Source organism: Rhipicephalus microplus, unplaced genomic scaffold (genome assembly GCF_043290135.1).
Source record: "Rhipicephalus microplus isolate Deutch F79 unplaced genomic scaffold, USDA_Rmic scaffold_104, whole genome shotgun sequence".
NCBI classification, from domain to species: domain Eukaryota; kingdom Metazoa; phylum Arthropoda; class Arachnida; order Ixodida; family Ixodidae; genus Rhipicephalus; species Rhipicephalus microplus.
Genome location: NW_027464676.1, coordinates 435,781 through 447,929, shown reverse-complemented (window position 1 = coordinate 447,929; position 12,149 = coordinate 435,781).

Genomic DNA, 12,149 nt, shown 5'->3' with positions numbered 1-12,149 from the left:
GCAACACCTTTGTTGCTACAGGAAATAACAAAGGTCATGCGTTCAAATCCAGTACACAATAGAATGGGGCAACGGGAAATGATAAGTGTCCGCCTTGGTAGAGTATTGGTCATGCTACTGGGGCTGATAACGTGAAGGTCATGGGTTCGTCCCACCCATGGCGGTTGCATTTCAATAGACGTGAAACATAGGCATGTGTACTGTCAGTGCACGGCAAAGAACACCACATGATAATACCTACGGCTTGCCTCATAATCACCTATATAGTGTTTTCAGCTTGTGCGACCCCCATTCTTATAACCAAATCACAAGAAGCGTCAATTAAAGGTCAGACTTTCTTGTCCAAAACAGCTGCTGGGAGACAAACTCACAATGAAGAGAGCGTCACTTGAAGGAAACCGGTGCAGACAAATACACAGAAGCCCGGCGCACCCTTGGAGGCCCCATTTATGTGATATTGCCGTTCCATAAATTTGTTTGTCGTTGAAGCTACGGCTAAACGCATCAATGTGGAGTGGTCAAGGCCAAGGGACGGTTTAAGGCTCTTTCATAGTGGAGTACCAGGTACTCTGAATTGTTAACCTGTTTTCCTACCCGCCACCCCCATTATTTTTAAAAGGCCATGGGATGGCTTAATGCTCTCCCATAGTAGAGTACCAAGTACTCTATATTATTAACTGCTTTACCTATCGCTGTACCTATCGGGCGGCTTCGTGATCTCCCATAGTAGAGCACGAAGTGCTCTAAATTGCTAACCACTCTTTCGAAAGAGGCCCACAGGTCGGCTTTATGCTCTTCCATGGTAGAGTACCAAGTATTCTAAATCATTCACTACTTTTTCTACGTAACGGGAAACTACTAGGTCACAAGCAAATTAATCATACCGTCCCGTTTTATTGTGACCGGCTGACGCTTCACGCAATTAGGCCTGGGCATGGCACTAAAATGCAAATATTGAAACTTAGGTGGGCATGGCAACAGTGGAATAAAAGTAAATAAATGTACAAATATGCATGTACGACTTCCGGCAAGCAACCAGGGAACACGAATCTTGCTGATCAGGGGGAAACAATTTGTTTGTTTCAGCCGAGACTGATTTCGTGACGCAAAGCAGACGAAACAGTCACTTACAATTAAGATTGAAATCACTCGAGCCGTCCATGTCAGTAAGCCCTTAGAAAGAAAAAAAAACTAAGAAAAAACGAAGGAAGAAAAAGGAAAAAAGAAAAAAAAAGTCATCCACCCTTTTGAGGGGCGAACTTGGAAAGAGAATGGATGCGGATTTCTCGGAAAGAAAGCTTGCTATTTCGCGAAAAGTTCATTATGCTCCGGGAAAGAATAAGTCGTCCGGGTCTGGAGCTTAGCCTGATATTGAAGTGTGTAACACACCTACTGGTGTAACACAAAAGAACGCTGTTCACTTAGGTTGAGGTGCATGATTCTGAACGATAACCTTTTTTCAAGGAGATGTGATTTTTTATTTGATCAGGCTAAGCACTCCCTGCCGACCGTCTTCCATGAAATTGAGGTGCCCTCCAATTAGTAGAGATTTTTCTGTCCACAGCAAGGTGTAGTGGTTGCACCTCTCGGCTTACGACGCAAAGGTGATGGTTTAGATCCCGAGCGAGGTGCTTGCACTTCAATGGAGGTGAATTGCTAGCGCTTAGTGTACTGTGCGATGTCTTTGCAAGTTAAAAAAAAATACAGCCGAAATTTCCTGGGCACTCAACTGCAGAGTCTGTCATAATCACATCTTGCATTCGGAACGTTCAAATCGGAATATTATTATTGTTAAGAGATTCTCTCTAAAGGCAAAGACGATCAGCTTTTATGGTGAACTTGTTTTCTTGACCGCAATGGAAAACTCGTGGCAGTAACATTACCAGACGTTTTGCGTCGCGGTCACGTTTTCGACACCTCAGGTACGCAAAGTCCTGAACCTGCTTTGACAAAAGACCCTACGCAAGATTATACCGATGCGACTTCCCAGTGTCGTCGCAGTTCTGGCTACTCTTATGGCAAGGCAATAAGCATTACTTATACACTTCATGAAAAACACATCACGTTGGCTTAACGTAATTTTTTCTTACAGTGGTGTGTCTGCGTTTGAAACAGTAGAATAAACAATGCATTCATAAACTTACACTTCAAGAAGTTGTTCAAGCATTGCTCGACCAATGGGCCAATCACCAAGGAATGCTACGTGCTATATTTACAGCATCACCAACTAAGTACAAATCACACCATAGCACGGGCTTCACTTGAACAAGTCTAACGTTTCTGCTTAAACGTCAGTTGGGTCGGCGTGACTCGTAAGCGTATGATGTGCACACAAGTGCACCCATGCACAAAACACTTCGATCTAGCTCATAACGCTTTATTCACGCAACAACAACAAAAAATATGCCACGTAAATAACTACTCGCTGACTTCCTCGCATGTAACCTATTCTCCCTATGTGTAGGAACCACCAAACTTTTGCTCCCCATCCTTCGTTATACGTGTTTGTTTCCCTACCTGTCTTTCGCTGTACGGGAGACCATGCTGGATGGGTGGCGCGGTGGAAAAGGGCACCTGGTTGAGTGTAGCGACACATTTCAGCCACTCGCGCCCAGACCATACGCTGTGCCCACACAAAGCAGCAGCTGCGTAACGTGGAGAGAGCACGCGCATGCGCTGCTTCTGTGCGCCTTTGTGGAACGAATAGCTTGCTCGTGTCTTTCGTGTCCTTCTTGTCTCTGTGTCGTCGTTTTGTTCTCGCGCTATAACTATCGTAATGCCATACCAACTAGCCCAAGCTGCCACACTTGAAATGCGATTGCGCGCGTAATACTGCACTGCGACTGACAAATACAACTTTGTCTGAAGGCTACTCTCACATGAAAAAGCCCTAAAAAACGGAGAAAATTCCTGCAAAGCAGACTGCATCTATGCATATGCATCGAAAGAGCAATGTTGTACCATCATGGCGACTTTTTCGTCCTCATTTTCTGGTTGAGTGCTGGGCTTCTTGCTAATCTAGTACTCGCTGCCATGCCACCATCGATAAGTTTGTGCTGCGACGATAGCACGCAGCCCACATCTGTGGTGAAACAAAACAAATAAAAACAGAGGTAGTAGTAGTTGCGGCATTTTATTTTGGGGGGGGGGGGGGCGGCGATGCGTGTACGCGCTGTTCGCGGCATCTATGCATGGGATGTCAATCAAGCAAACCACCATGGCAGCACAGGACGTGTGGTGTCGCACTGCTACGCTTAAAGCGCCGTTTACATTCGGCGGGTGCAGAACATAGAGAGTGGTGTGGGGTTAGAGTCACAGCGCCGAAAAAAAGAAATAGAAGGTGGATGAAGAGCGAGAAACAAAACGAACGTCATGAAGAAAGCCCGGAAATAAGATTTTTGAAAAGAAAATAAATGTTGATACACGCCTTCTTGCTTGAGACACTCTGCTTAACTTACTGAATGAATCCCTGGAATGCGGATCCGATTATAGTATGCACGCCGAGTGCGGAAGAGGCAGTTAGAAACGAGAACGCTCTTGTAATGCACGGCAGTAAATGCTCATCGATAGGCTTGCGTCCTCCTCAAATGCCCCATAATGGCCGATCGCGAGATAAAAGAGCACCGAGACGTATTAGCCACCCACCCTTGCTTCTTGAGTTTCGCGGGAAATAGGCGAACTGGTGGATGAGTCCAGAATTTAGTCGTTCCAGCACTTCAAGCTCGTTCTTCGGCGGGAAAAGTGAGCTGTCTTTCGGCTTTCGCCAAGACTCGTACTACGGCAACGTGTTTTCGTTCGGCGTCGCTACTAAATTATTTCCGTCAAAAAGGGCAGTTAGAAGAGCGTGTTGGTATGGGTTAGCCATTGGTTCGTTGCACTCAGCACGTGCACAGCAAGACAGATGAGACAGTACAGAGTGCTGCGTGGTGTGTAGTGTTTCCGCGTGCCAGTTAAATAACCAAGAGTGAAATAATTTGATGTCACACACACACATGTATATTTTCAAAAATGGCGCGAAGTCATGACTCTGGGAGGAACGTATCACTTTGTGCCACGTCAACTCATTACGTATGTATATAATTTGTGCACAGTGCGATTCCCGCGATGCTTCGGCTCCTGCAACGCAGTGCCTCAGGAGAGCGTAACCCTGGCGCGACTCGCGAGTCGTTGCTTTCCATGAAGGAGGAGTGTCACCAGGCATCAACACGGGTGAGTTAACGTCTAAAGGTTGTTGTAGTCACTAGACAACAATAGAGATGTGTACCGATTCACAAGTTTCTTTAGGAGCGAAGCTCCGTAGGGCCAAGGTATGTCCGCCAACTGCCGTGACGCGCCATGGTAATAACCATGACACTCATGACGTTGAAAAACAACCGCGTTGCCGACCACACATTTTATTACTGCCATGGATCACGGCAGAGCACATACAAGCTACCCACTACACGTAATGACAATGGCGATGACGCTGATGACAATGAAGATGATGGTGATTATCGCAGACTATCCAGATTATCGCTGTGCATCTCGATATTAACTGCAATGCATTTCGTGCAATCACCAACTACCAGGGGAACATGCAGAGACCGCGTTTTTGCCAACTTCAAGCTATACCTGATACCACAAAGCAGTAATAATGAAGGCAAAGCGTAATTCACAACTAAACACAGCATGGCGTTTTTGACGAGTGAACATTATGTAGAAGAGTACACCGCTATTTCATTCATTTACTCGCTTAAGTAGTCAATACCAGTGGTGATTCTTATGACACCGAAGGTAAGGTACAGAAACGCCCCACTGTTTCTTCGCTCATCATCTTCTTCTTGGATATGTAATGATTTCTTTCGGACATGCCTGTCCCTGCGTGGTATTTTCCAAGTTTCAGTCATTCTCTGCACCTAAGACGTAAAATGTTTCTTTTAAAGATGATGGTCTTTCTTGGGGACATTTGACGCAAAAATTTTGGTCCGTCCGTCCGTCCTTCCGTCCGTCCCTCCGTCCCTCCGTCCGTCAGTCCGTCCGTCCGTTCGTCCGTCCGTCCGTCTGTCTGTCTGTCTGTCTGTCTGTCTGTCTGTCCGTCCGTCCGTCCGTCCGTCCGTCCGTCCGTTTGTCCGTCCGTCCGTCCGTTCGTCCGTCTGTCTGTCCATCCGTCTGTTTTTACATTTGTCTGTTTTCAACTCTTAATGGCACCGGGTACTTGAAATGGGCGACCCCATCCGCAGCGCCCACCTATGTTGCTCAAGGTTGAGCATTCATTCTTGTGCTATTGTCAATTAAAAAGCATTTATTGCGCATGTCTAGTGCATCATAACAATACGTATATATTCTGCATGCGCGTCTTTTACTAAAAAAGGCTTACATAAGTAACGTAAGGCCCGTAGCATTTATAACGGTGCACTGACCATGCAAAGCTTGCACGGAACAGGGAGTGTTTCAAACGCTTTGCTAAGACGACACGGTGGTGACACTTACCCGTCACCTTGCGTTCTACACCTTATCACCTCTGAGAGAGGTTCTCAGAGCCACGCGTTTTGTTTTCTAGTAAAACTGCCAAATGGCGCTCATGTCTCGCGTGTGACGTGATTAGATGCGCTTGTTTACCCCCGCTGCACGCTCGAGGCACTCTAACGCAGTGCCTCCGGAATACCATTAACTGATTTTCTCGCGCAGAACATCAAATAAATGTCTTGTTCAGTCTCCCCACACGCAAAACTATCGTCTTTCGACGACATTTGCAGATTACATGCAGATACGGTGCCAATTTTTTAGGAGAAATATTTTCTGGAGAGAAGTTTTCTGCGCTTAGAACTGACCGGAGAAGCCAATACACTGAGCACTTTTAAAAAAAAAATCAAGTTCTGTGTTTCGGGCCGGAGAACTTGGTCGTGAAGGGGTTAAATTAGGTCAGCAGGTGTGCTTGGCGTTTACGTAAGCGCTGGATGTTAAACAAAAAAAAAATGGTCACCTCTCTGCGTGCTTTTACTGACAACGGTCGTCTAAAGACGGTAGCCTCCTGCCTGTAGAGAGATTGAAACCATTATTTGATGTTCTGTGCGAGAAAATCCGCAAGTGGGCGCTGCGTCAGGCATGGACGCCATTTAGCAGTAATTTCAAGAAACGAAAGTTTTTGGAGTACGCAGAGGCCGAAATAGGTGGCAGCACAGTGTCGTTTTATTGAATGGCAGGAAACACTCGCTTTTTAGTTCATTGCATCGCAATGTGAGCGCACTGTAGTGTGCACTGCAGTCTTTAGAACTACGTATTTATGAATTTTATAAATAGAGTAGGACACTTCCTAATACTTACGTATTGTTATTTACCTTAAATAGGCGTAATGATTGTCTTTTGATTGACAATCTTCACAAGTATGATAGCAGCAAGCATATCAAGATGGCGGAGACTTGAGGAAGTGCTTAAGCTGTCACCGAGTGGTGGAATAGTGCGAAACACTGACCACCAGAAACACAGACGGAAACAAGTTTCTGCATTGAAGCACTTCAAAAAGAGCCATGTTCTTTTAAAGCAAAAAAAAAAAAGTTTGGTTCAACTCGATTCAAGACTTCAAATGGGTTTTTGCAGTGAACCGTGGCATCGCCACAGTTTCGTCAACTCCAAATTTGATTTGCTAGCAGTCCTCACGGGGAGGCTCCATAAATTTGTTTCTTCATCCTACTTTATTTTGTGCCAATTTATGAGGGAGTTATCAAATTTATTTCTTGGTCCTAGATGCAAAGCAGAAGTAAATTATGAGCAAGTACTCTCTACACAGTTTCGACAAAGCCAATGATGAAAGTAGTACTTCATATACTTCGCTAATCTAACCTTATACTTAGCATGAAAAAAAAAGCTTAGGTAAAATAAAATGAAGAATTGAAGATCGTTAAGGCCAATTATACAGTTGGAACAAACCAAAGACATTGCTCCAAACCATTTTCCACCAACCAAAGAAATTTTCTCCTGAATGTTTGCAACCATCTTGTATAGCGTTCACTGACTCTTGAATTATAAGCACGACGGTAGGCTGAACTGAGGCTGTTCGTACAGAAGGATGTCGAAGGTGAGGTGGCGACCGAAAATTCAGGCTAAACAAACGCCCAATTGTTTTTGAAGGTTTCATGTACACAAATCCTGTTTCAGGAACCTAAATTTTGGTGAAGAACTTCGTACAGGCATCCTTTACTGTGATGCTCTTATTTCGCTCCAATGTTTCTGTGTATTCGGTGCGTTTATTACAGTACTATAGACCATACCTTACAGATTAGGGTTCTTGCCGCCGAATTTGGCTGTTAACTTCAGGTTTTGCATTATATACAACTAAACTAACAGTGATACAGTAGTCAAAGCACACGAAAATTTCAGGTTGGTGCATACGATGTTCCATGACCTCATTAAATCACGTCGTACAAAACAGCCAGGGGAGAACATGAACTTAGCTGCCCAAGATGTAAGCGTACATATGTGTTGGAAAATGTTGCCTATAAGGCACATGGATGAAAAACCTATGGGCTTTATAAGGACTTCGTAGCATATGGAACTGATGGAAGGACATACAGGATGCTTTAGTACAGTTATTTCGAAAAGCTCTTCAGCAACTCCAGTTCACGCTATGTCATAATGTTTTATTAGAAGAGATCTGATGTATGTAAGTGGCATATATTGAAAATCATTACGGATTACTCGCTATTTTCGTGATAATGCTCGATATTTTCGTGATAAAGCACGTTTCAAAGCAGTTGAAAAGTTGAAGCTCGTTTTATGAAGGCATATGAGTACGTTTCAGTAATTAAAATATAACTCTCGGTAAATCTTTTCATACGGAATCACTAATTTTGAAGGTCATTCTTTTGGACTGCGTCCCCTAACAATGTCGCTTTAAGAAAGGGGGCACTGGCGAAGCGATGTGCAGGCTAACACCTATGTTATACAAAAAATGGCAGCATATCCACGGACTGAATAATAGCGGGCGAAGCATCCGTCCATCCATCCGTTCTTGCTTCCGTCTATCCAAGCGTGCGTCTGTGTGGCCGCCCGTGCGTCCATCCGCCCGTCCGTGCGTGCGTCTGTTCGTGCGTCCGCACGTTTCATCTGTGCGTCCGTCCCTGCTTTCGTCCATGCATCCTCTCCTGCGTCCTTCCATGCGTCCATTCGTCCGTGCAGCCATCCATGCGTCCGTCCATGCATCTGTCTGTGTGACCGTTCGTCCACCTATCCAACACTCCAAGTACCACCATCTCGCATCTTTTCGTCATATATTCCTCATATAGAAGCACCGCCATCCCGCAGACATTCCAACGACTGAACGAGAGGAGGCACACGCGCACTTTTTTGCGGCTTGCGCTTCGTGTCTACTTCCCACCTTTAACCACCTCGAGTTCATGGTATATACTAGGTCACTGTATTCATGGCACTGCGGCCCAACGCTCGCCAAAGCTTTCTAAAACCTAGGACGTTACGCCCAGCGAGTATAACGTAGCATCTCTTTCTTGTCTTCTGTGCGTTGTTGACCAATAAAAAATTCGTAGCGTGCGCGTTAACTGAAAGCCGAATTCTCCTGTCTCTCATTCCCGCTTAGCAGCCATTGGCATGTACATTGAGCACTATCTTTTATTGCTCAACAACGCACAGAAGAAATCTCTCGCCGGCACCACCTTGGAGGTCAAAATGTAATACTTGTTACACACTACTACTAAGGTTACGAGGGATGAACAGGTGCCGCTATAAGGAGCTTCGCCCCTAAAAAAAGCAAAAAACGACCACCGAAGTGCGAAATTGACCAGCTACTAACCTTGTGACAGCTCCGCAGTAGAAATGCCGGATTGACAGCAACAAAACTAAGCACTCAGGACCAGGTGAAAAGAAAGAGTACCTGCCTATGTACAGAAGAATAGACGAGGACAAAGAGCGCCAGGCCCTTTCGCAGTAACAGTATGTCACTAGCCATGCCATAATCTGGGTCGGGCTTTTCTGTGGAGAGCTAGATTGTGTCAGAGTAATAGAAGCAGAGTAAAGCAACCGCTTTCTTTCGCTCTCGGATGGTCCTGCCATGATTGGGTGCGTGCATGTAATCTTCTCAGTGGCGCCAGCGTCCAGGATGAATAGCGCACTGTAGGACAAAGGCTCTGCATGCATGTACCGAGCACAGATAATAGAATCCTTTGGCAGCGAAGACACCCAAGTCTGATCGAGAATAGGGCCGAAAGAACAACATGTTATACGGCTCCTGCATAACGGGAAGGGAACAAGTTCCGGGTATACTCTCTCTCTCTCTCTCTCACACACACACACACACACACACACACACACACACACACACACGCACACACACACACACACACACACACACACACACACACACACACACACACACACACACACACACACACACAACGATTATCAAGGTGGGACAAGCTCAATGATTGGGGATAGACCAGCCGAAGGAAGAAGAAACCATTTGTTTTACCGCTCACCACTTTCTTTATTCTTCCGTCGTATCCTAAAAAGCAAAGCTTGTGCTCTACACCACCTCTGTACCCCTTCTTTTTTATTTATGTGTTCTGGGTGCTGAATAGGCTTTTATTATTTTTACATTTCGCTCTCTTTCTTTTTCCTTCGATCGCCTTATTAGGGAGCAGCTGCTATCTCGTAGAAGGGCTTAACGGGTGGGCTCGCTCATTAGCGCGGTGGTTCGACGCCTCCACTGCCACCATTTTGCCGAACTCGGCGGATGAGCAGGGCCCGTTATGTCAGGTAGACACACTCGCTCGACTGTAGCGTGGTGCGGACTAAGATAACTGCCGCTGCACGAGTCCGTTGCTTATTGTTGGCGTGATCGCGATCTTAGTGGTCACGCTTGGACGCATACGCTGCACATGGTCTATGCCTTAGAGTCGGGATTGGCTGCTTTTATCTACGAAAGGGCAGTCGGCAAGGAAGAACATTAGCATAAGTTTGTTTCTGGGTAGCCGAACATCTTTTCATGGCGAAGGATATAATCTTCACGTGGTTACACTAAGTTGAAGAGGGAACTGTAACACTTCTTCAGTGGATTTTAGAATGAGCTCATTAAAAGAGCTTATTGACTCACGCATCTACCTCTGCAAAAATTTGTAGAATCCGGCAAGTATACGAGTTCAGTTACAGGAATGTGTGGCACACATCAAGTTCTTTTTTGACTCTCTATTCGTGCCGGTTGGAGTGCTGAAACCTATGCAGCGTGTCGAAGGAGAACAGGCAAGAAGACACGTCTCTTTATCAGGATGCGTCATTACATAGAGCACTATCTAGTTTTTCTTTAGGGGAGAAGCTCCTTAAGAGGTGGCTCGTTTCCTCGTGAAAGTATGTTGCAGTAGTAGCCAATTTTAGATAGTTTTAACAATTGCTCACTACATCACGTTGTGCGTATATGTCCTAGTAATTATTATCAGTATATGGCGTTAGTGGTTGATAGATATGTAAGGTTTAACGTCCCAAAACCACCATATGATTATGAGAGACGCCGTAGTGGAAAGCTCCGGAAATTTCGACCACCTGGGGTTCTTTAACGTGCACCCAAATCTGAGCACACGGGCCTACAACATTTCCGCCTCCATCGGAAATGCAGCCGCCGCAGCCGGGATTCGAACCCGCGACCTGCGGGTCAGCAGCCGAGTACCTTAGCCACTAGACCACTGCGGCAGGGTTGGCGTTGGTGGTTTTCGTATAGTTGGCAAATAAGGAGGATACAGGCACTGGTGTAATAAGAAATGCACAGCCTATCGACGGAGTGAAAGGTGATGAGTGGAACAAAGTGGACATCCATCCGTCCGGTCATCTGTCGGTCTGTCTGTGTGACAGATGGACGAAGAGACGGACAAACAAACGGACAAACAAAACAAACAGATGCACGAACGGACGGACAGACAGACAGACTGACAGGCAGACAGATGAATGGGCGGAAGAACGTTTCGCCCCAATGAACATCAGTCACTTCGTGAATAGATGCAATTTTCCTTTATTTTACGGCTTACTTTCTGTGTGATCGCGAGTGTGTTGCAAGCACGTTGCGGCATCTCGCGGCCGCCACGGTCCCTATGCAACTCAGAATGGTCTAATCAGCCAATGCCCGTATACTGTGGGTTTATGGCACGGTCATTGCGAGTATACGGCATGATTTGGCGAGAGAAGATGGCATGTTTTGTCACTGATTTTCAGAATATACTGTGAATTTCGGGCAGCATGCTTGGCTCTCGTGTGCTCAGGAGCCTCGATATATTGATTGTCAGAACTTTCCGGGCATGCGGAAAAACGTGGAGCAGGCTTCTTTTAACAACTATATGACCTAAGGTAAGATTGTCTTAAACATACCATTTTTGCAGTAAGGTAACTTTCACGTGACAATATTGATTTCTTTTCAAATGTACAACATGAGATCATTTCTTTCAAGTTGAAATCGCCTCCCTTTCTATGATGAAACTGATGTTTTGTGTTCATCAAACAGAAAGTTGCTACTGCTACACTACTTAATGGGCACGCAAAAACGAGTTTTTTTTTTAATCAATGGCGATGGACACATGGCGCGTGTACTTTATGGAGAAAAAAAAGGAGCATGTTGTTTGCAATAATTTAGCGTCTATTTTTCATACAAATGCAACTTTTATGTTCAGTACATCTTCATATGTGCGTGTCAAGTAGATGTTGGTGGTTAATTTGTTAACCATCTGCCTTTATTTGAGAAGCAACGTTGATGCAGAGAACAGCGATGAAGCGCAAGTTTGTTCTGCATATCTCCTTACCCAACCACCTCTTCTTATCTTATAATAAAGAAAAAGAATGAAAAGTCTGTGAAATTGTCTGTTAATGCCTTCATTTTTGTTTATTTAGACAACGTTATTGGGCTCCGCCAACGACTACAGCACCTAACTACCAGCCCATGATCCCTCCTGTTCAACAGTCGCTATTTGCTTTCCATTGAACTAATGCAGTTGCAAGTCATTTGTTTACTGTCTGATTATTCTATTGCTGCGTTACACGTGCGCCTAAAGAGGCTAACCGGAGTTGGCCCGTAGCTATAATGCCTGCTCTTCATGTTCACGTTCTCGTTGATTGCCTATTCAATTGAGGGTTCGTTACGAATGATGCAGACGGACATACACTTCCCATCTAAGTAGAAGCCA